Below are 22,136 nucleotides of genomic sequence, written 5' to 3'. Positions count from 1 at the left end.
AATCTGCAGATATAGATAACAACTGTGTTATCAGACACATGAAAATGTGCTGTTTAAATGAATTTTTTCCAAGATATCCAGTTCCAACAAAATTTTAATGATTAATTAAGAGTATGTGAATAAATTTGAATATATTAGGTTTTTGAGTGTTCAACTGTTTATTATCTTCATAGTCTTATTTTAGGGAATTTCATGGCTCTATAGCAATTCTATTTGGTGGGTTATCTTTGTAGAAGAAGAGACAGCAGAAGAATTGGAAAAGGAAGGTGTGCTCAATTAATTAGTAGGGTATTAGTTCCTGCTCCTAATTAAAAACTAACTAAAATAGGAATTAGACAGGTGTTTGGCCAGAAAGAAAACATTAGGCACTTTTTAACCTTTGGGGAAGTGAGTAGGAAAAGACAGCTTGAAAGGCATTTTGAGGGCATTTTATAATAGCTTTTATCTCGTTATTTAATAAATTCTCTTTGATAGCAATTCTAATGCAGGCTAATTTTGGTTTTTTTTTTTTTAATTTTTATTTTTAACATCAAATCACTGCATTCATACCCCTTGTTTCTCTCTAGGTACAGTAAATCAACTGGGAGTCTCTTCCTTAATTATTTTCTTTTTTTGCTTGAATTTTTCCTTTTACTGTATTTTATTCCCCACTGATTATTCCCTGGGAAGAACTTGCACCATCTCACCTCACTCTACAAAATTTTGTAAAAGCCTTTTTGAGGATAGACATCTGTTGAATGTTCTCTTTGTAAATATCCCTCCATTTCCTCCTGTCTGGACAGGAAAGATGAACTCCACTACAGAAACCACTGCAAGTTTCTTTCAAGTTAAATGCTAGAACATGTTTTAGAAATACCCAACCAAATGAATAACCAAAATCCTTTAGAAACAATTTACCATGGGCTTTATACAGGAATAATAGTTTTGTTTATAATTTAAATTATTCCTGTAATACATTCTATCTGTTCTGAGCATGTGAAGAAAACATTGGAGCTTGACTGAAGTGAGCAGCTTCATATATTTAACAGGAATTCTCTGGGGCATCATAAGAGCTTAACTCTAGCTTAAGTCTTGTAGATTCGGACACAGAATATTAAGTGCAATTCACACAGTTGCCTCAACAGCAAGGGGAGGCTTCCCTGGGAGACCACTTCTGGCCATATGCCTCTCTGGTGGGCAGGTTATTTGGCTGTACAGGCTGCCCCAGCTATGGGGCTGCCTGTAGCCTTGTGGCCAGGTGAGCTGCCCAGCTCTGCACCAGCTCCCTGGCTGCACAAGCTGTCACAGGGTGGAAATAAGAAGTACGTTTTTGTTTGGAAACTCTAATCCATCCCTGCAGCAGTGAGGCTGTGGTGTTTCCTAAAGCAAATGTTGTGGAATAAGAGCCTTATAAAAATATCATCAGTCTTGTGTGTGTGTTATTGACTTGATCAAAACCTTGTCCCATTTCTGAGCCAGATCTGTATGGAAAACAATGGCAAAAAAAACCTTGTTGAAAACCAAACTGATGACCATAAAGACTCATGACCCCTGCAGCTTACTTCATTAGACCAGACCAGACCAGAGCCACTTTAGCTGCAAATTGCACAACAAACTTCTCAAGGGAGTAGCTGAAGAAATTGTACTGTCATGAAACCAAGATAATTACTACGTGGTCTAGAATAATTAGACATTATTCCAACTAAATGCCTTTTTTTGATGTCTAAAGTTACAAATTGAATACTGTCTCCTGACCTATCAATACATTTCTATGGTACTTGTACATTAAAAGTTTGCATTCAGAGAGGTCAGACTCCGGTTTGTTTGTTGACTAATTTCTCTAGGGACAACCCCATGCTATTCAACACTGCACTATAAAGCACACGTAAGTTCTGTGAAATGAATGCAAAACTTAGAGAGTGGTGTTCAATATACTCAAAAAAGTGTGAAATCTGTGACTGCTGAGTTCTCAAGGGATACCAGGAACACAATCAGCTGGAATGACCTTTATTTGAAGTTCAAAAACAGGGTGCAGGTAACTAATAGGTAATCTTCAGGAGTCTTTCAAGTATCAGGGTTGCCAACAAGCAAGACACATCTCAATATTCTTCTATATTAATCAAAAAGAACTTTACAACCTCAACAGCTTTGAATAAAAATAAAAAAAAATAATTCAGCATTAATATTTTTAATATGACACTGAGAAATTAAATATAATAAAATAAATTAAAATAACGTGGTCTATGGGCTACCACCTGCCATTCCACCCCATCACAATAGGTCACTAAAATATCTACATCATATGTGATACAACTTGCTTCCATAGAATTAGTATACTTGGCCAGATTTCCATCTAATGACTAGAAATCTGTCCTATTATCCTGGTCCTCAGAGTGGCCTGTGTCAGATAATTCAGTAAAGTATATTAGAAACCCCATGGAATGATAATAATTTCCTCAAGAAGGTTTCATTCCAATCCCCTGATATAAAGTACATTTCAAACTGTGAAGCACAAAGTTTTCTAGTTACTACATTTATTTTTTCTTAGCGGTAGTCATTATAACCTTGAACATTGTTATTCTATAAATCCTTATTTGAATTGGCCTAGCTGGCATCCCACCTCAGTGAGTTGCACAGTCTAATTATGCTTTCACTGAGGAAATTTTGTCAGTTGTGAAAGAAGCTGAAAAAGTAATTTAATTATTTCTTTGCCTAAGTGCTTACCTAGAGAAGAAAGTAGTCCTTTTCAGTTTGTTGTACCAGGAGGACCCCAGCTAAATTCATTTCAAGGTTTTGGTGAAATAAAATTCAGGATTAAGAGGCTTAATAATATTCACCCTGTGAAGAAAATGATGTAACTGAAATTGGTAAAAAATCTTTGTTTAGTCATAAGTTGCTAAAAAAAAGAGGACTGAGAGCCCAGTGTTTGAGTCCATTTAATAGTGACCTTTAGCGAGCACTAAGTAGAGTAAAACTATTAGAGTTTTATGTAGTTTGATTCATGTCTGAAGGATTTCAAATAAGGTTTTGATATCTCAGTCAGAAACAAATTGTTGGCATTGACATGCCTCTTTCAGCACACAGCTGGGCACTGAAGAAGCAAGGGGAAGCTTTTCTTTCATTTAAACTTGTCTGTGGTTAATTCAACAAATAGCTGGAGTACAGTGAGACTCAGTGTGCAATGTTTGATGCAGAAAACAGCATCTGTAGGTGAGTAAATGTGTTTGTTCTGGACTGTACTGTCACTTGTCCAAATCAGTTCACCTTATCTTTGCATCTACATGTCAGGGAAATAACTGCTCATGACATCTCAGAAGTGCTTAGCAGGAAGGAAGTTTCAGCTTAAAACTGAAGCTCCTAGTTTTAGTAGTACTAACACTACTTTTCTGCTTAGATCACCTTCTGAAAAAAAAAATCTGTAGGAAAGAAAAGATTGTGGGTTTTATTGTTATTGCTGTTGGCTAACACAAAAAAAAAAAAAGAAAAAAAACCCCCACAAAGTGAAAAAAGAAAAACTTTCACAGCTTTCCCATTATTAGTTCTGGGAGAACACAATAAAGCCACAGCTGGCAGGCACTTTTTTTTTTCCTTAACATTTGATAGAAGAATTAATTGGTAAGTGGAAAGTTTACAAAACTTTTTCTGCTGCAAGTTGCCTTCAACTATCATTATGAATAGATGTTAAAACCCATGTTAATTGTAATACACTTAATAATGAAGAAATATATTTGCATCATCAATAATCAAGGCGGTTTTTTTCCCCCAAGTACTTTTAGTGTAGAACATCAATAAACTCTGAAGAAAGAGATGCCTAGGTCAGCACGGAGAGTTCAGGGTGATGGGGTACGGTCTAATGCAGCGCTTTAATATATAGACCCAGTCCCTGTGATTCCCTGTTTAATGACAACACTCCCTTTAACAACACTTCAGCAAGCATGGAGTGGAGAGGTGGAGTGGAGAAAACTGTCTATCTTGCTAGTATACTACAAAGTTGAATTTAGCAGTTCTGTGAGTGATGAACAGCAGTTCCAGTGGAGTTGTCTACAGTAGTTCAAGCCCATTACTCCATCCCCATTAGAGACATTTATCATTTAGTCACTATGCTTATGCAACAGTATTCTAATGCTGCAAAAAATACCTCGCCAGCTCTATATTAGGGATGGGTGAATTCATTCTGATAAAATGAGAGCTGTTCTTAATTTTTCCCAGACCTGTAACTGAACCAAAACATAATGTTCATCCATCATTATTTCAGACCTGAGAGCTTGTGCTTTGCAAGCAGGGCCTCAATGTATCAGCTCAGCAAGGTCCCTGATGCAATGGTGGTGGGCATGGTATAAGAGCCTGACCAGAATGGAACAGATTATTTGGGAATTTCTCCATCCCTTTCCATCTGCAAACGTCTCTCCTAGGCTTCTTGCCAGTGGTGAAACCATGGTGAGGATGTAATCTGCTGGCAGGCCAAAAGAAGCACAGTGTCAGCAATACGGATTGATGCATATATTTAGGAGTAGCTGAATCTGAAATACAACATAAAATTGTACTCAGATTAATTCTGGGAAATGCTAGCCAGTGAAATGCTGCACAATATTTTTTTGTAAACTTCTTTCTACTGTTTTGATACCTGTGTAATTTTTCTCACATTTCATTACCTATGAGCCATTATAATATATATGGCATTTATTAGCAGCTTTCAGCAAGTTCTTCTTGTGCAGGTACAGAAGAGAACATATCTGTTTTATATAAAAATTCAAGTCTTTCAACGTAAAGTTACATGGCATCTTGTTGACTTATCATCCCTATCTAAGTACAGAATTGTACATACTAAGAAGTCATTTCATAAGTAAACACTTTTCATAAATCAACCACTTTAGAGAACAGAACTTCCTAGTATCTGATGGAAGGCAATGGAAGGAATACGTGTTACAACAGTGACATTGAACATAATAAAACTGTCAGTTCTTAGAACTCTTATTGATTTCCATTTTTTTCAAAAGTGCCTAAACAAGAAGCAAAAAACAGTCTCAGTGATCGAACTAAACTGTTTTCAGAATTTAAACTGAAACTGTGACATTTCAGCACTTTCCTTCCAAAAAATAATCTTGAGTAATAAGCCTTCATCCTTCAGTGAATGAATATATTTCTGCCTGTTAATATTCAAAGGCTGTTCACAATTTACATTTAATAATCTGCAGCCAAGCAGCAAAAAACTGTTACAAGAAGTTTTGAAGAGTTAAAGCAAGGACTCGTGTAAGGACAATTTATTGGAGTGTTATTGATGACCACGGCCATAGATTCACTACTGTGGGTTTTCAGGGTGACCATGGCCATGATAACTCAGAATTCCATCTGTCCTCCTGAATCCTCTCTTAAGATTTTTTTTCAGTGTTTTCAATGACAAAAAAGAGTTTTCATTACAATCAAAAAGGCATTGAAGCTGTTCCCTCCAGAGCTCTCCAATGAGCAAGTCTTTGTTTTGTGTGCTGAGGAATATTTTATCCAGCTTCTCATAGTTAGACTGGTGGCATTACTGGACAAGTAGGTGTGATCTGAAAAACTTTCAAATTTTTCGGTTATCTGCTCTTGGCTCTACAGATTTTTTGATGGTTTTTTTTCACAAGAGTCACTGTAGCTTTGCCAGCAGTGTTTGTTCCTGAATGTTGTCCTGGATGTTGTCTAACATGACTATGTTGGAAAAGAACAGCTTAAGAATACTGCAGGTATGGAGTCTGGGAATGGGCCATCTATTTTAGCATTGCAGGGCTATAGTGAGTCTATTTGTAGGTGGACAATAAAGGAAAATTTGGGGTGTCTCCTGGGGAATGGTCTTACATGCTGTGTCAAAGTATTAGAGGACTTTGGAATTTGTTCAGTACTGTCTTAGCTTGTGTTTTCTAATCAATGCCACACAGACAGAGATTTCTGCATGTCAATAGGAGTCCTGTCAGGGCTCGATTTACAAACTAAATGAGTAGAGTTCATCAATTCATTAGTGAAAGTCTGGAGGACAGCACGATGTCAAAAAAAGCCCAAAATACCAAAAAAGCCTCTGATGATCAATATTGGTATTGAACCATAAAGGATGACATTGTTGGATCTCTCAGATCTTGTTTCTTGGATCATGTGTTGTGTGTTCTTCCTTTTTTACTGTTTCAGACAAAAGCTGATACGGCAGATAAAACAGACAAGGTTATGTCACAATGTGGTACAATGAATGTACTCGTAAAGTCAGACTCAAGTTTTTAGTTCTGAGAACTGTGACCTTAATTACCTTAAGCAGAGACTGGTGGTGGCAAGAAGTAAGTTCTGTAGCATTTCAGTACTTGTTTCCAGCTTTACAGTGAAGCAACATATCTGGTATATAGACTATTGAGTCAGCAAGGAGCACAACAGGTATCATAGCTGCTGGCTAAGATTTACTAAAAATAAATTGGATCCTGGCAAGTGTGTAGTGCACCCCACTCCATTAAAAAATTGTTAAACTGAAAGCTCAGATGTGCTTTCAGTAACCACTGACATTTTATCTGAAATAAGGATGAGAAATTTCACTTACTACAAAGCAAAGCATTAAAAAGGTTCCTTATCTATGGGACCAGAATAGGGATATTAGTAACACTGTCTGCTTCTTTTTAAAACCCTATTAGTGTCAGGCAATATGTTTCTCCAATGGCGCTTGACATTCATTTGGCTAAAAAACCTCGAAAATGAACTTTCCAAGGGAATATTTTAAGCAATACGCTAATAGCCAGCTAAAGAAAATGTAATCTTTGATATCAGTAAAACATACACTAGCTTTGTTCCTGAAACTGGTATCACAGGCACTAGCAATGTAATCTGTTGTTTCTTTTTATGTACATGTGTTTCTGTTTCGGTCTATATCTACACACCTACTAACCAAATATTCAGCTTGTGTTATTTCTTTGAATTCAGTAAGATGCAAAGTTAGAAGATGGGACTATTCTAATGGCCAAAACCTAATATTTCTTTTTCTTAGTGTATGTAATGCAAGTTAAGAGACAGGGATCCAAAGATGCTGTGTTAGTATTGACCAACCTTTTTCATGACACAATGCTTTATTTTATATAACATTTTAATTCTGTAAGACACCTATGATTGTCAAGCTGTGCCTCACAGATTATGCCTCCAGAGCTAAAAGGCCCAAGGCTGTTCAAATAGCACAGGCACTGAATGGTGTGAACAGCATAGCTGGAATGCTTGTGGAAATATTTATGTTTTAAAGGACAGGAAAGTAGCACAGACTGCAATACTGTGATTGGAAGCATAAAGACAGAAAACACCATATCACATGCAGTAAACATCACATGAAAAACAGACTATATCTCTGCTGCTAAATGAAGCAGGAGCAGAGCATGAACTTAAGCACTGGACTACTGCTTGTCCATACTGGGTATTTGCTAGCATGTTTGTAGGCAGGGCAGTGGTTTAGTGTTCTCCTAAGTTTGGTGGATAGCATGTACTGTGAACTATGTCCCAAAGGCAGTATGGAAAGGACTGGTTTTGTCTCCCTCTATTCTATACATCCCTCCATCAATACCTATGCAGTCTGGGTGTGTGCGTTTTCAAATTTATTCCAATGTGTCTTGGGATGTAACATTTCCTTCATTTTATGCCATGAAACCATCTCACTGTGATGGGTTATAACATGGTCCTCACTTTGTTTCAGACCCTTAAACTGAGGAATGTACAACACACAGCAACTCTGTCCTAAAACACCTGAAGTCCCAATAAATCTTTGAACTAAACATGATGTGATATAAAATGACAACCTGTGTGTGCACTTTGGCCTCAGGGCCAGAAAACAGTCCTTGGTACACATTTACTTTGCAGTGCCAGTATAGATATATCCAACAAGAACAGACAAGAAAAGAACTCAAAAGCAGAATGTGGCAAATGTTAGACATGGAAATGAAGCCCGCTGTGTTGGAGACTTTTTGAAATTGTCACCACTTGTTTTGGTGTTTGAATGCAAGTAGAGCTTCCCTGCAGCTCTTGGTTTGACAAGTTCTGTGCTGCTTTTCAGAACTATCCCTTAATTTCCCAAAGTGAAGCTTAAAGCAAAAGAAATTAAATACTTGGGTGAGTGTAAAAAGAAAACATCCCCTAAAATCCAAATATTCATTAATGAAATGATTGATTCTGATCAATGGTAGCATACGGCTTTTACTGAAAAGTTCTCCTGGAAGTCTGCAGTGAATTCCAGACAAATGTGAGTGAAATGGTCCCAGGTGATGGATCACTTGATGAGTGGCTCAGAGCAACTTTCCCCTGCATTCATTCTCTGGATAAATGTTCCTTTTGAGAGTGCTTCTGAGGTCAAAAGACTTTCTGGCCATGAAGGCTGTGGAAAAGAGGAAGGCATTCACCAAAGCACTGTTTGTCACTAAGCTCCCTGGGATGTGAAGCTTTTTATTGTTTCGTGCCCAGTTCTGATGAACTGGTTTGACAGCTGCAGTTTTAGAAACATCTACCAAATAAAAGAGAACAAAAAGGAATGAAAGAGTTGGGAAAAATTTTCACTGAGAACATATGGGGCAGGAAACCAGTGTAAAACCTGCTGATCTGTTGATTTGCTAGAGAACACAAAATCTATGTTTTTAGATTATTAAAAGCTAGATTCTGATTTGCTTACCCGTTCTGGGTGGTAACTCACTGTCAAAATTCTCCTATTCATTTCAGTGGAGCTATGGGAGAGCTTATGCACTGCGAGCAAGCAAGACAAAACCTCATGCTGATTCACATGCTGCAGTTAACCATGGCTGATAAACATTTATCTCTTGAACATGACTGTGTGCCATGCTCTTACATGCTGTATGAAATGTGATGGTGCTAAATACTGAAACAGACTTCAAACATTCTATGGAAAAAACATCCCATTTTATGTGGTAAGTTTGTTTTTTGGGTTTTTTTTTTTTCACATCTCCTTTTGCCCTCAACAAAGGTTTCAGGCTCTTCACCTGCTGTTAGTGCAGTATCTAACACTGGCAATGCAATCTGAGCGTAAAGCCACTATACCATCTAATGGAGGATCCCTTGTGAGAAATTCTATTGCCAGCATAATGCCTATATACCGTTCTGCCTCTTGCCTCCAAGGTTATAGCTGGTATGTCCAGTTCATGTTGTCCTTCTGTCATGTCAGCCTCTGGATACATTTTCAGTTCTCTGGCTATTACGCATCTGGCATAAATGAAAGCAAGCCTGTACCCTTGTTAGTACACCAGGCTTTAACACTGCATCTGCTTCTTTACTTGCCACTTTCTGACCTTCACTTAAACAGTACCAGAGTCTACCTCTGTAAAAGGGCAGATGGGCAATCTACTAGGCCCACAATCCCAGTAATCTGTGCGGTAGGAAAATGCTGCACTGAAAGCTGGTTGTATATGATCCCATGTGTCCATATAGAACTACAAGCTGTGCAAATAAAGCACTCTCTGTGTTGTTATTTATTGACTTTAAAAGGCAGATCACTCGTTTTGGTTTTTATCAGGTTCCTAGGTTAAATACATGGTGAGTACTATTTTGAGCCTAAGCAGAAAAGATCATCCTTCCCCTTCAAACTTACCATATGAAAATGTAGTACTTCACACAGCAAGTCATGCTCACAGCTTCTTTTGTCCTCAGTAAGTCTCTGAAGTGCAAATTAGAGGGATGTGTATATAATTTACAATGAATTTTTAAGACATTGATGCACTTGGTGTCACCTGGGTCTGTGACAACAGTAGTACAATATCCCTTCCCTTGCCACACACAGAGGTGTCACCTGGGTCTGTGACAACAGTACTACCATATCCTTTCCCTTGCCACACACAGACTTTTCTTACACAGCAATCTCTAGTCATGGTTTTCTTGTATCAGTCACCTGCAGCCAGAGACTTAATGCTGCCTGTCTGATTCAAGACAAGTTAAATAACTGTCATACATCATATGGGCTTCTCTTTGTTATCGGTGCTCTGTGGTTGGTTCTAATTAGAACAGTGAATTACTTGAGAAAGCAGAAGGAGTGAGGTGGTTCCCAGGAACGTAATTATCTACCTACTGCATGATCCTCTGAAAAATTCTGTGTTTAGGGATCTCCCAAACCTTCCTGTGTCCCTTCCAAAAAAGCTTGTGTTGTCTGTACCTTCTCTCCCTTACTAGTATTTACAGGGTCAAAATTTTCATAATCATTTAAGCTTTGTGTAAAAGCTGATATGGAACAATTTCAGTGCTGCCTCATTCTGAGAATAAACAACACATTACACCTTTTGAATTACCCCATGCATGAGCTTAGCACTGATCAAGGTTCTCAGTGTATCTGTGAGATGTAAAAATACAATTATTTCCCTTTTTACAGTTAGAGAAATAAAAGCACTTTGCAATTTGGTTAATTTAAGATAGTGCAACAAAAAGTCAGCAAAGAAAAAACACAGACATTTATGTGTTTATATTGATGGACGCAGACAGACACACTCTGCCCATATAGTTAATGTCCAAACTAGTATAACGTGCCTTTACCAATGCTTACCACCTGGGCACAAGGCAGTGCTAAGATTTTTGTGTGATTACAAGATCAGAAATGTCGTCAGCTGGGCTCTGGCCAGAGTAAGCTCATCTGAACGTGATGGTGTAGAAAAATGCCCTGTGATACCTGGAGTTTATGCTGCAGCTAGTGGATATCACATCCTCCACCTGCAAAGGTTTCTGTACTTGCTTTTTCTCAAGATGCCCAGTAGGAACTGGTATCAGTATCCTCAGAAATGTTGTCTGAAGTTTTGTCCAATTTACATCATAATTGTAGCTTACTGAGAAACATAACTGAAATAGCATCAATTCTCTGCCATCTACAGTATGCTACTGCTGGTCATATTTCATAAGGAATTTTGTGGTTTGTATTCTTGATTCTCCAAAGTGAAAGTGATGTTGATGTATCCCCTATAGCATATGATTCCTTCATCTTTACATATAACATTGATGAGCTGCAACAGAGCAACTCACCAAACTTATTATTCTGCTCAACATAATCATGCTTCTAGTAATAATACCAGTTGTCTTGCCTTCCATCTCATTAACCTTTGAAAATGCTTACTTGAGCAGAGGAAGCATTCAGGCTCTGACAGCTATACCTAGAAGCAGAAGCTATAGCGTGGCAATACATCACTCTCCCACAGCTCTGCAGCCCTGTTGTTTTTCTCTTGAAGTTGAAATAGGTCTTCCTTTCAAAACCTTCTCCTTTAGGTACTGGAAAGAATCCATCAGTATAATGCTGATAGGCTATACTCTTGTCTGTGTAACACATCAGGTCATCCATCAGCACAGCCATTATTATGCCAGGTGCTTCAAAGCTTGGGAAGCTACTGTCTCTCAAAACCCATTGTATTGCAAGCTGCTCTTAATGCACAGAGACTGTCTTCACCATACATATCAGTGGGAACTTGTTAAAAGCAAAACGGTTCTACTAGAGGATGAATCTCAAAAGGTTTGATTCAGGCAACACAAAATTTTTTCAGTAACTTCTTTGTTATGAAAATCAGCTAGGAAATCTCATGAGAATAGGTCTTCTCCTTATGAGGACTGCACTATTGTCCCAGTTTTGGCCAAACAGAAAATACGAATAGAATGATCTTTTCTTGAAATACTTCAGTAAATCAGTGACTGATTCTTATCAGAACCAGGGAGAATAAGGAGTCTGTGAAAACTCAAAATGCTAAGCAGGGAAAGACAATGTTTGAAAATGGATAACAGCACTCTGGAGCTGACTTCACAAACCTGGAAAAATCCCCCATAGGCTTACCTTCAAGAAGGTTAGAACCATATGTTTCTGTGCATTTGCTCTTTATCTTTTCAGCTAAACCAGAAAAAAAAGAGAAAAAATAATAAAGCCCTCCAGCTCTGTTATAGCTTTTATCATTGCAGATCCTTCCCTTAATAATTCAAAGTAAACTAATTACCTAATTAAGTTAACAGGTGTCAGTCATTCAAACATAAAGAGCTACTATATAGACCTGAACTGGGGAATTCTTTTCCTTAAGTGTCTGCACTTAAAATTTGAAACATAATGGCATCAAAACAAGTGATTGAGTTCTTTTAAAGATGTTGCAGCTTAGATCCATACTGGAGGCATTCACCTGTGAGGCAATTAGGCTTCTACCTCCCATTACAATACTTTGGAAAGCTTCTCCATAAATCCTTTGTGTATGGCCCCTCATGTCTAGCAGCCTACAGTAAAGAGTTGTACTGTTTGAAAGGAAGATGAGGATCTGCTTGTTAAAGAAGGAGGAGAACGCTGGCCATGCTGTGAGTGTAATTGTGTTGGTAATTATCATATGTCCATTATCTTTCTTAAAAGCACTGTATTGTTATTCAGTAACAACCAACAGTATTGTTGAGGTCATTGTGCATAGTGCTGAGTGATGTAAAATTATTGGATGCCCTAAAAATACACAATACCTATTTTTTTATAAAAATTTAGGATAGTTTTATCTTCTCTGTAATATATTTTGGGAATCACACTTTCCTCCTACTTCCTGTGCCCTGCCACCCCTCTGAATAAATGCAACTGGCTGCTTGTGAGAGCTCTTCAGTTCCTATTTTCCTGAAAAGTGTGAAAACGTTATGCCTCAGCAATAAGCAGAAAGTCATTGGAAATGACACACACACAAGAAAAAAAAAACCAACCCCCCCAAAAAAAAAACCAAAAAAAGAAAAACAAAACAAACAAAAAAAAAACCAAAACAAAAACTGGGATCCACAAAAACAAACAAAGCTTATTCTAAGAGATAAAGGGGGCAAATATTTTGCAAGTGTCAATACTGACGTGAGACCTTTTCTAGTCAAAATATTTCAGGTTTGGCATATTTAGGATTTCAAGGAAAAGAAAATCAGGGAAATCCAGCATGTTTGCGATGCTCAGAGGAAAACTAATTTTTCTGAAAAAGGCAAATCCTAATTATGTCAGCCAATATAAATATTGCTTATATGAATCGTAGTTTGTTTTTCTGGTCTGCCACATATAAACGCTGCACCCGTATATTAATGCTCTCCTTAGGGTATGCAGATACCTGACTTGTGTGTATTAATATTGTTTAGGTTTCCTTGTATTCTTACTGCTGTGTTTCATCCAGTGGCACAAGCAATATCTTTATGTATTGTGGTGGTGAAAGACTATGATCCAAGCCCAGCTCATGATATTTCACAGGGATTTGATCCAGCATGAAATTACAACGAGCTAGAGACGTATGTGTGCTAAAGTGTGTGGGGGGGGGGGCTTGACTGGGATTTGGGAGACCTGTTTCTTTATGACTGTCTGTGAGACAGTGCTGTGGATAAGGAATGATGCAGAAACAGGAGTTAAGCCATGATATGGGCATGTGATCCAGAGCAGGGAACTGAGTTCTCATGAGTGGTCTTCTGTCAGCATGCACATGCCTAAAATTTGTCAACTGAAAAGTTCCTAGACTTGCTAAAAAGTTGCATTAATTCTGTTACACTGAATACCTTTGAAATATATAATAAATTGAAGTAAATATGAAGTGCCTGGGTTCAAATAGCAGTTAGATAAATTCATGGGAGAAATGCTCATCAGAACAGTTTAAACACAAAGATGTCAGCTCCTACTTCAAGTCTTTGAATGCCTTGCCACTGGAAGGTATAAAACAAAGCTGAGAATACACCAGCCCACATTTACCCTCTTCAGTTCTTTCCCAGGCTCCATTGGCTGCAGATGGTGACAAATCATTGTGCTAGATGGACCTGCAGTCTGAACTGAAATGGCCATTCTTACATCTTCTTATGTTAGCGTATCTTGGTGTTTGCTAGTAATTTTTGTGGTGTATTTATGTTGAAGCAGTGTACAATAATGATGTCACATCCAGAAAAAAACATGGACAGGAATGAAATAACTGAAAGCTAAAAATCCTTCTTCAAATCTGCAATGTAGTCCAAAAGATAGCTGGAAAATTGAATGAAAATAGAGCTGCTTCCCCCCTGCCTCCTTTATTTCCCTCCACCACTTAAACTTTTAAAGCCCAAGTTAAAAAAAAAATAAAAAAAAAAGTCTTGGCAACATGCAGGTGTCAGGCAGAACATGGTTCATTCATGTTCATAAAAGCGTTCTGCATGCAAAGTGCTTGTGTGCATGGAAAGAGGTAGGTTACAGAGAGTGGATGGATGTCTGAATAAAGAGTAAAGAGAAAACAGGTGCTGTTTGATGCTGTTTGATGTGGACACCTACAGATAAACTTCCCAAAAACTCTGCCAGCCAAAGAACTGCTTTAACAGATGAGCCATTATGCTAGTTGTTTGTCTATTTATTTATTTATTTTTAAGGAAAAGTGAAATGCATACCAAGCAAGCAGTCTTATAATTAGAAGTGTACCCTCTCCGTTTGCTTTTGAAAACATAGAATTGTTTCTCTGGCAGGAAAAGCTTATTTAAAGTTAGAAAAACTATCAAAGGACATAGAGAATGAAGAGTTTGGGGCAACATTCCTCTGTGTTATACAAACAGCTTCACTCAGCAAAGTGGTGTGGTACTGCCCAGTTTTTACCAGAGGCCCAGGCCCAGGTGTGGAGCAAGGGTCTAATGTTGCTAACTCTGGCTAACTCTAGGAATTTAAACCCACAGCTCAGTCTGAGAGGGCCTGAAACACTGGGACTGTGGAGCAGGGATGAGAAGACTGAAGAGAAGAGAAGATAGTATTTCCCCAAACAAAATGGCTCTTAGCCTGGTGCTAAGAGACCTCTTGACATTGCACAAACCAGATCAATATCACAGAGACTGGTGTCAATGGCAAAGATGAAAAAAAAAAAAGTCCTCTTATTTTAAGATGCACTGTAGGATAAGGACTGTAGTAGCTGGACTCTGCAATGGCAACAGAAAGGTCTGTATGTGGCATAGCCACTCATACGGGAAGTTCTTGATTGCTTCTGGAAGTCTTTATGGCTTGGGTGTGCAGCTGAACAACCGTTTGTTTTTTTTTTCCACAGAGAGAGGACATACTATGTAGCCCTTCTCCAAAGATGAAACTATATATAATTCAGGTTATGGCTCTGAGTTATGCTTGCAAATAACAAGGCTACAGTTTGTATGGAATGACTTGACTGATGAAGGCCTCTTAAAGGTGGAATTGCTAAGCTGCCTACTAATATGTGTTTTTACAGAGGGCTTAATTATGCATCAGTATACAGACAACATTTAGGTTAATATTTAGTATACTGTTTGCTAATTATTTATTTATTTTACTTATATCTTTGAATAGGATAGCTATAATTCCTGGAAGGATCTTCACTCACTGCTTAATCTCTTATCTATGAATATACTCCGTATGTCCACAGAGTAGCAACAGTAACAGTCCTGGATGTTTCCTACAGATAGATATGTTCTATGAACTAATTTTTTGTCTTTGAAGAAATATGTAACTGTTTTCCTCAAAGAATTAATTTAAACCTTGAAAAAGAAGAAAGACCTCTTGGCCTGAAAATGTAACAAGCTAAAACCATTTTATTCTATGTTTTTATGCAATAGGATCCTATTAGCTGACTGAAAAGTGAAATGTTCCAAATATAATAATGAGTGGAAAAATATTTAACTAGGTTTTGGATCTTGAAACACAACTAACTTCACCTGAGCAAAATAGATGCAGTTGTCAGGTAAATGCTGCAAACATCATGCATTTTTCAACAGAACAAGCCCAGAAATGCAGATTCAGACAGGGATGGTTTGCAATATATTTATGGTGGATGTCAGTTTTTCATCTCTGGTATGCAGTTTAAACCGCATTTCACTGTAAATGTCACAATCCTGACTACTCTGGGAATCCAGCTATATTATGAAGGTAGTAAATAAGCACCAAGAGAGAATCCAGCATAGGTACTATATCAGCACAAGCACAAGGTAGTATAGTTTGAATTGCCTGAAATGTGGCTTTCTTATGTAAGGCTACAAAATTCTTTGGATCTGTAATATTTTTTCTGTTCTGAAAATAAAGAAAAATTAGACAGAATTAGTCTTTGAAATTTATCTGGAAAAGAAAAGCCAAATTGTCATTCACAGTTGGCCAAATCACTTAAAAAATAATTTGGAAGTAAAAATTGAATTATCCTATTAAAAATGCTAATTTTGCTTTCAGAATTGTATTTGTCAGAATTGGCATGTCACATTGAACTGTGACTTATGAAAAATCTGTAATTTGTTGATGAGCAATAGACTTTTGGAGGATTTTTAACCAGATGTAACTGAAGCTAATACTTCAGGGCAGTATGTTGTCCCTGTGATTAGAAATACAATGATATTACTGTACTCTCCAAAAGCACTTGTACCTAATAAAACTCTTTTGAAATCAATGGCAAAAAATCTCATTGACTTTAGTGGGTGAGGATGTAAATCACTGGAATAGTTAAAAAGCTACATTTTCTTAGTTCTTGAGTGTTCGAGTGTCTCCTTATAAAAGATGTGCTGCTTGAATGTGGTCAGCAGTTACACATGTTTCTTCCACCCCCACTCCCCCAGTTAAGGTAGTATTTAAACAAAAACCCACATCTTCCAGATCTGCTGGAAGAAGGCAATAAGGGTAGAGGGACCATAGGATCAGACATCCATCAGCCTGTCTCTCATTCCCAAATTGAATGTTGATTCTGCTCTTGTTACTGCACAGGGTTGCTGCTTGTCTTTGAGTTATGGGCTATATACACCAAATTCGGGACACCCGTTTAAAAGCACTTGTTGGAGGTTGGCCTTTGTCAGATGAACTGTGGTGGCTGTGTTGTGTGACTTGGCTGGGGAAAACAGTTTCAGCTCCTGCCTCTGCCACTGACCATCAGACCTTATGTCTACATCAGTAAGGGAAAACTGTACTACACCCTGTGTGCTAGGACATATGGACATAAAACCAGTAAGTACTGTGATTCACGTGGGATTCCTTCTTTTCTCCCTGCCCCAAGACATCAGTGGTCATTACTGGATTGTTTCTCAAGGCTGAAATTTTCCAGCTTTACCTCTCTTTCAGCGGCAGTCATTGCAACAGTGCTGGCATAAAACTTCTGAATCCAGCGCTGGTTGTGCAGACCAGTTGGGAAACAAAATGCCTTGACCCTGAAAAATTTGTGATTTTGTAGGCTGTATTATTTCAAGGGATGCTTGAAAGGACTACACATTTTTATCTCCTTATTCTAATCTTTAGAGAGGCAAGTATAAGGTTATACTAAAATCTCATAAGCCTATGGGAAAAGGTAGCACAGATTTGTGTTATCTCATTCCTGAACAAGTGTAACAGCACTTTGCACTCGGAATGCTAGAGCTGAGTGGTTTAAAATACAAATGAGACTAATGGGTTGCATCTAATAAACAGGGCTGATACGGAAAAACTTACCTGTGCATTTCAGCACAGCTTGCTGCCGGGGCAGGGCTCACAGCAGCACCCGTGTTTCTGCCCGGGCCCAAAGGTGCCAGCCCCACTGCCCCTGACCAGTCCCCCTGAGTGTCCCCCTGCTGCCCACAGCGCCTGGCCGTGTCAACCCCCAGCCCCTGCCCCAGGCATGCAGGGCCAGTGTCCAGATCCCTACAGCCCTGCCCTGCTGCGCCATGGGCCCCACTGAGCCGGGCCCACAGCCTCGTCCAGCCTTGGCCTGTCCCCATCCCCAGGGTGGTGCCTGATGGCTGGGGTGGCCCCGGTGCCCCCCGGCTGCCCTGCTCCTGGCTGGGGTGGTGGGTGGTCCCTGGCTGCCGGGCCCTGCTCTGACAGACCCCCGTGGGGAGCCCCCAGCCGCCGTGCTGCCCGGACAGCTTCCCTTCGTCCCACAGTTTTTTGAAAACCTTAAATGATGTGCTGCTTTCCTGTGCTGCTTTAAACTCCTGTTGCAAATATCCTGGCTTTTTAAAGTTGGTTTTTTTTTTTTTTGTGAACTGCAGCACTGAAAGCCCAGATAATGCTGTTATCCAACAGAAAACAGGACTGATACGAGACTGAATCCTCCTTTGTGCATTAATCTGTGTTAGAGCTATGTTATTTTTACATGACAGAGATATGATCTAATGGATCGGGGCATTTATTGGATACCAGGGGATCCGAGCTGCCATTTTTGACTGCCCAGCTGCTATATGAGATGGCTACTGGCAGGCACCTCACTTCCTTGCAGCTTAGTTCCCTCTCCTGTAACAACAAGAATATTATTTCCATGCTGCTCTTTCTACCTTTCTGTGGATGTAAAATGTTAAACTTGTGAAACAAAGCAGGTGTGTATTAAGAACAGTGCAACTCCTCTGTAAACCACTGGAACAGATCAGTAACTAAGACCTTCCTGCACTTGTAGACCGAAGTAGCTTGCAAAACAAAGAAAATCCTTATTTAACTGATAAAACTGAGACACAGACATGGAATACCATTTCTCGTTCCACACTAAGTAGGCAATAAAGCCAAAAATATAACCCGTATTTTCTGACTTCTGGACTAGTCATTTTCATCAACAGTTTTTTAAGCTGCTTCTATCACATGTAGTATTTCTCCACCTTCCATTTGCTGTGCCCCTCAGAGTCCCAGGTGGGTGGCAAATCATCCTAGAATTATTTCATTAAGAAAATAGAGCTCCCAGCACTTTGTTTTCTAAATTCAGAAGAATAAAGGAATCTTTGCTGTACAATACAGACACACATTGCTCTTCCCAAACTGGTCTTTTCTTAAAAAAGCTCTGGTTGTTACTATGCTGCATTTCACATGCAAATATGTTGTATTCCTTTTACTTGTTCATAGTTTAATTGGAGAACAGCAGGTGATCAAATTCACAGTAGTAAGAAAGGTGTATTTCTGTAGAACAGATGAGACTTCCATTTAAATCCATACAGGGGTGCTTTTAGCTTTCTCTATTAAACAGCCTTGCAACTTGCAAATCTGATCACTATAAAACCAAAGCAGAGTCTTACCTGCCTTATAAATTCCCTCAACCACACACAGATGAAGAGAAATCTTAGGCCAGTTTGCTGTCTTGTTTCTTCACACTTGGTCTGATTTTTTTTCTACCAAAGCTGCATCACAAGAAGGCATATCATAAGAAGTCTGTTTTCCTTTGACTAAATAATTATTCTTTTAAAATTTATTACTAGAAATGGCACACAATTTTTGTCCACATTTAAAGAAACAGATACTAAGAATAATCAAATAACATACACAAATGGATTAAGACATTTAAGCATAGAAATGCTTTTTAATTAAATAAGAATTCTATTTTTACTAGCTGGTTATGTTTTAGACATATCATTACAACCATGTCATAGTTCCTTCTGAATAATTGTCTGTGATTTGTCTTCCTGCAGTCTAAATCTTCACCCTTTCTAAGCCTCTATAAGCACACAAACTAGTGATACAATCTCTTTCTGGCGAATTATGAACTAGATCTGGAAAACCAAGTAGGAATGAATAAAGATGGAAAAAGTAGAGAACACAGTAAGAGATGCTGTTTCCTTTGTTCTGCTTTTTTTGTACATTCTCACTTTGCTAGGATTTTTCACTCATTTTTAAGATATATATCCACACATCTATCAAATGTGCATCTATTGCATGACTTTTCAACCTTTAAAATATATATTAATACCAAAAATCCCTAACAAACTGCCAGAGATTGTCAGGAAGCAGATGATCCCAGTATTAATTGCTACTAACAAATGTCATAATTTGGAAGTCCTGCAGTGTGTGATTGTTTAAATATGGGACGTCTTTCATCTAATAACTTTACAGGCAGAAGTCAGGATAAACATGCATATCTTTCTTGCCTGGTAGGTCAGCTCATTTGTATTCTGACCAAGCAGAAGGGGAATGAACATTAGTCATTGCCACAGATATTTTTGCTTTTTCTAAAAATCAGCAATCAGCGAAAGCTATATTTTCAACCATTCTAAGTAAACCTTCACCATGAACAAGGACTGTATTTATGTCAGCATCGCCCAGATGCTTTATTAGCATGATTAAATCAATGTGGTGGATTTCCCTAAGTTAGCTGTAGTAGTATGAAATACAACTACTTACAGCTAAAGCATGTTTAGTGTCGCTTGGCTTACATCATTGCTGCAACAGATTACAGACAGAACTAGTTTTTGCAGTGTCAGCTTGAATTAGAAAGCAAGAGTATTTTATTTACCTCTGTAGTACTTTCTGGGAAAGTATTATACACACTGTTGCCCTGTGGTTCTTAATGTGTTTTAATTGTGTCTATATATTGTACATTAACATTTGAACGTATTATCACTTTTACATCATGTTTGACTGAGAAATAGTGGTTTCAAGGACATTATATTCTTGCACGGCTCATGAAAATAGGCAATCTGAAAAAGGACAAAGAAAGAAGAGCTAAAAAGCTTATCTAATACAAGTAGATAATCTATACGGGAGAGGAACACCAGAAGTCAGACTTCATAAATTGTGGATAACTGCTTTTGGGACTATCTTGTCCATGGTTGTGTTGGAGGCTGGATATGAATTCTTATCTGATGTGGCCTTTAATATTTATTTATAATTTCTGCTTTATATTAATGTAAATTTATTTAGTGACATCTGGGATGTCATTAAGAAACTGATGCATTTTAGGTTCAATAAATGTTTCCTAATTTTATTTGTCTATGTCTGAAAAAGAAAAATTGGATCTCTTCCCTCCATTTACCTGTTCACATATACTTTTTCTATAGAAGTTTGTATTTCCCAAACAAAACTTTTGTATATAAATGAAGGGTTTGATTAATCTTAATCATAATGAATCACAATCTCTTTTAGTTGTTTTTGGAGGTACCTCCAGCAGAAAATACCACATGGAGTAAAGGGCTAGCAGGAACCTCATGAAGTTCAGCAAGAAGTGTAAAGTCCTGCAGCTGGGGAGAGGTAACCCCATGTACTTGTATGTGCTGGGGGCCAACCTGCTGGAAAGCAGCATAGCAGAAAATGACCTGGGAGTTATGGTGGGCACCAAGTTGAACATGAACCAGAATCGAACACGGTTTTTGCAGTTTCATGCCTGCATGTTGCCTTAGGAGGAGTGTTGCCAGCAGGTTGAGGGAGGTGAGTGATCCCCTTTATTCAGTTCTGGTGAGGCCACACCTGGAGCACCACATCCAGATCTGGGCTCCTCAGTACAAGGGAAACATGGACATGCTGGAGAGAGTCTGATGAAGTGCCACAAAGATGATGAAGGGACTAGAGGATCTCAGGGAGATCTCATCAATGCATGAAAATATCTGAAGGGAGGGTGCAAAGAGGATGGAGCCAGGATCTTTTCAGTGGTGCTCAGTGATAGGACCAGAGGCAACAGTCACAAAGTGAAACTACCAGGAGGTGCCTTCTGAACATTGGAATTACTGTAAGGGTGACTGAGCACTAGTGCAGGTTGTCCACAGAGGTTGTAGAGTCTTCCTCCTTAGAGATATTCAAGTCATCTGGACATGGTTCTGGGCAAGCAGCTCTAGGTGGCCCTGCTTGAAAAAGGGTGTTGGACCAGATGACCTCCAGAGGCCTCTTCTAACCTCAACCATTTTGTGATTTCCACAGTAGTCAAATTTCTGTCTCGTCAGCCTTATGGAAGTAAAAAATGTGACTGAAATATCTTCAGACCTTTCAGTCTACAGACTCTAGATTTTCACAGAGGGTTAGAAGTGATCTCTGGAGAGTGCCAAGTATAACACCTCTGCTCAACACAAGGTCAGCTAGGACAGGTTGCTCAGGGCTTCGCCCAGCTGAGTTTTCAATATCTCCAAGGATGGAGACTCCACAGTCTTGCTAGTCAGCCTATTCCAGTGCTTGAAGAGCGTCACTGTAGATAAATTATTTTTTTTGCTTAAGTTTAAATGGAATTTCTTGCCTTTCAGTTTGTGCCTGTTCCCTCTTGACCTTTCACTGGGCACCAATGCGAGTCCTTTGTCTTCCTTACTCCCCACCCATCAGGTACTTACACATATTGATAAGATTCCCTTGAGTGTTTTCTTCTCCAGGCTGAACAGCACAGTCAGACAGTCTAGTCCCTTCATCATTTCATTGTCCTTCACTGGATTTCACAAGTGTGTCCATGTCTCCATTGTACTGAGGGCCCAGAATAAAACAATTCACATTGCACAATTCCTTCAGAAAATATCATAATGTTACAAACTAAATCCTGGGTGTTTTAAGTTGCAGATGATAGTTTAAGACAGGA

This window comes from Falco cherrug, chromosome 6 (assembly GCF_023634085.1).
Source record: "Falco cherrug isolate bFalChe1 chromosome 6, bFalChe1.pri, whole genome shotgun sequence".
In the NCBI taxonomy this organism is placed as follows: Eukaryota; Metazoa; Chordata; class Aves; order Falconiformes; family Falconidae; genus Falco; species Falco cherrug.
The sequence above is the reverse complement of the archived record's forward strand: the minus strand, read 5'-3'. Positions refer to the sequence as shown.